At 47.4% G+C, this 3,496-nt stretch overlaps 1 pseudogene; it reads left to right on the plus strand.

Moving 5' to 3' along the window:
- The first annotated feature begins 1,589 nt into the window (after positions 1 to 1,589).
- LOC128323162 (arylacetamide deacetylase-like 3) lies at positions 1,590 to 2,331 on the plus strand (annotated as a pseudogene).
- The last annotated feature ends 1,165 nt before the right edge of the window (positions 2,332 to 3,496 follow it).

Genomic DNA, 3,496 nt, shown 5'->3' on the forward strand with positions numbered 1-3,496 from the left:
TTTTTGTTGGGCTCCGATTTTTGTTGGTCGTGAGAATCGCCCCTTGATTTTGCACCTAAGTTTTAGAGGGGTGCACAGATTCTGTAACATGGGGTTCTCCACATTTCTCCCTATTATCTCCTATCATGGGGTTTCTACTATCTATCTATCTAATTCTCCTGGGTGTGCCAGGGAAAATGTGACCCAGCAGCCCAGCTGATTGGCTGGGCTGCGGAGGCGCCTGATTGGCTGGCACAGCGCACCCAGGAGAATTTGACCAGCGGCGGGCCAGGCTGCGGGTGGCCACGGTGACCACAGGCCTGGCCAGGCCCGGCCGTGGAGGCAAGGCAGCGGGCCCGGGCGAGGCAGCGGCGGGCCCGGCCGCAGCAGCGGGACTCGGCCGGAGCAGCGGGACTTGGCCGGCAGCCTGGGCACGAGGGTGGGGGAGAGGAGGCCGGCTGCAGAGGCCAGCAAGCGGCGGCAACAGGCCTGGCAGGCCTGGCCACAAAGGCGGCACTTGGCCCGGCAGTGGGCCCGGCCGTGGAGGTGGATCAAGGCTAGGCGGCAGTGGAACCGGCCGCCGAGGACAGACGCCCGCGGGAGGCTGGGGTGAGAGGGAACCGGGCAGCAGGACTTCCGTGTTCGCCACCCGGGTGGAGGTACTGTGAAATGAAATGCAGGGGGAGGTGGGAGGGGGAGAGAACGAGAGCGGGGGAGGGGGATGGAAAGAGAGTGGGACGGGGTGGGGTGGGGAGGGCAAAAAGGAGGGGGTGGGGAGGGCAAGAGAGAGTGGGGGAGAGGGGAAGGGCAAGAAAGAGTGGTGGAGGGGAGAGGGGGAGGGAGGGCAAGAGAGAGTGGGGCAGGGGGGAGAGCAGGAGAGAGGAGCAGGGGGGAGGGCAGGAGAGACTGGGGCAGGAGGGTGAGAAATAGGGCTGGGAGGGGGAGGGAGGGCAAGAGAGGGTGGGAGGGGAGGGGGCAAGAGAGAGTGGTGAGGGGCAAGAGAGAGTGGTGAGGGAGGGGAGGGGGCAAGAGAGAGTGGTGAGGGAGGGGAAGAGGGGCAAGAGTGTGGGGCAGAATGGAGGGAGGGGGATACAGCCAGCCCCAAAGAGAGCACAGATGCTCTGTGTGGGTTGGCTAGTACAGTAATAAAAGACAAGGAATATTTTTCTCTACATTTTCTGTTAGATCTATAGCCCTATCCTACTTATCAATTCTTGGCTGCTAGTTATACCGAAGGTAACAAAGCTAGCTCTTGGGGAAATGAAGCTTTAAAAAGCTCTGATGGGGCAAGCTGAAGTAGCTGTTGCTGCCACCTGGTAGTAATAGAAGAGAAAATTATAGATGAGAAGCATGACTGCTGAAGACATTTTGATACCAAATAACATGTCCCCCACTCACTCACTCACTCACCCACCCACCCACTATGGTGATAAAAACAGAAAAACCACCTACACAACTGACAACTTGCTGCCCTTTAATGGCACCTGTTGTCCAAGACATCTGACCGGGTCTATAGGTAAGGCCAACCATACTGAGATGCTAACATTTTGACAAAGGTTGAGATGCAATGCTTGGATTGCTGTTTCAGGTTTTTGTTAACTCATGAGCACCAACATCCAGCCCAGCTGATGGATTGTCTCACTGCCACTAAACATTTTGTGAAGAATGCAAAGGACTATGGAGTGGATCCCAATTGCATTGTCCTAACTGGAGAAAGTAGTGGAGGCACACTTTGTGCTACCATTTGCTGAGAACTGGTGAAAGCAGAATATCCCTCAAAGGTTAGAGCTCAAGTCCTGATACACCCATTCTTCTAGATAATGAATCTTTGTTTATTGTCCTTTCAGCAAAACTGGTTTAGTCCTGGACTGACTGTTAAACGGGGAATTCAACTTGGCTACCAGTTTATAGATGTGAAGTATGTGAATGTGGATGACTTATTGAAAAATGTTCATGTTCCGGAGTGCATGAGGGTGATATAACAAATGGGTTGGTGCAGATTACATCCTAGAAGGGTTTAAAGCCAGAGGCTATGAACCACCAATGTCTATTCAATTTTCTAAAGAATTGTTTGAAAAAAGGAGACTTGATGAGACACTGCTGCCACCTACTTTAGATGAAAATGCCATTATTCGACAACTCCCTGAAACATACATTTTAACCTGTGAATATGACTTTATAAGAGATGATGGACTATTGTATAAGAAACGACTAGACGACGTACCTGTGACCTGTAAACACCTGAAGGATGGGTTCCATGGAGTTATAATATTTATTGACACTGGGCCATTTCAATTTTCACATGCAAAAACAGCATTTGAAGATATATTTTGCTTTATAAATGGGCTATGACGTGGAAAAAAGGCTAAGAATTCCTACTTTTACATTACTCTGTACTAGAATTTTCTGCCAATCTATATACATATTCAGTCATTGAAAAACTTTTGTTATATTATGAGAGTCAAGATGACTTTATATTTTCACTTATGCTCTAAAAAGTATGGAAGTTAAGGTGCCCATCTGTAGCTTCTGCACCATGTACGCTATAAACACTTTGTACAGTCTTGTATATTATGCTGGATTTACAAATGAGGCTCCATGCATCCACATTTTGTCTTGGTCTTTCAGCTGGTTGCTGGGCTGGGAGTGATACATCAGAACTAGTTGGAAATTCAGCAGGTGCAGCTTTCCCAATCACTTCCTAGAGGTGCCCCTATGAATTTCTGCCTGATGCTTCAGTACAAACACTTATATAGTAGATGTCCAGCCAAAAATTCAACATGTTCCCAAGCCAGCCACAGTAACTTCCTGCAGAAACACCTGATGTATTTTTGTTTGATGCCTCTCTGTCAGACACAGTTATCCCCCCCACCCACCACAAATGATATGTACTATAGGAAATGTCCAGGCAAACATTCAATAAATGTAGCAGTTTAACATATTATTCCTCTAAGTGGCTTTTCTGCCCACTTCCTTCATGCTGCTGCCAATGCAATGGCTTTTTTGGCTCTCAATCTGAATGGGGGAAGAAGGAAAGACTGCTAGATTGGAACACTTCCTGGCTTCATGCACTCTGTTTAATTGTATTTTACTGCATACAAATTCAGAACAAGAAGACGGAGAACACTGCCTGGTGCCCTTAGAACATGTTAACACATTTTCTCTTCTAAAATGCAAACATATCTATTTTAGAAGTGAAGATGAACAAGTTTGTGAATTATGCTCCATTCTTCATTTGGCTTAGCTCTGAATTGACTAGCTGCTGCCCTTCTTGTTCAGTGTTTTCATCTATCCTACCATTTGGAGCAAACATGACATCTCAATTTGCTTTGTTCTTGAACAAAATCAGAATATACATCATTACTCTCTCAAGTATCATTGAGTTTCACACACCAGTTGGCAAAATAAATCATAATGGCTATACAGTCTTTTCTGTTTGCTATTAATATATTGCTCTTCAGGTTTGAAAAAAGTTCATCTTATAAACATGGGAGCAATTCCTCCAGCTGCTGTTGCC

Source organism: Hemicordylus capensis, chromosome 4 (genome assembly GCF_027244095.1).
Source record: "Hemicordylus capensis ecotype Gifberg chromosome 4, rHemCap1.1.pri, whole genome shotgun sequence".
Lineage (NCBI taxonomy): Eukaryota > Metazoa > Chordata > Lepidosauria > Squamata > Cordylidae > Hemicordylus > Hemicordylus capensis.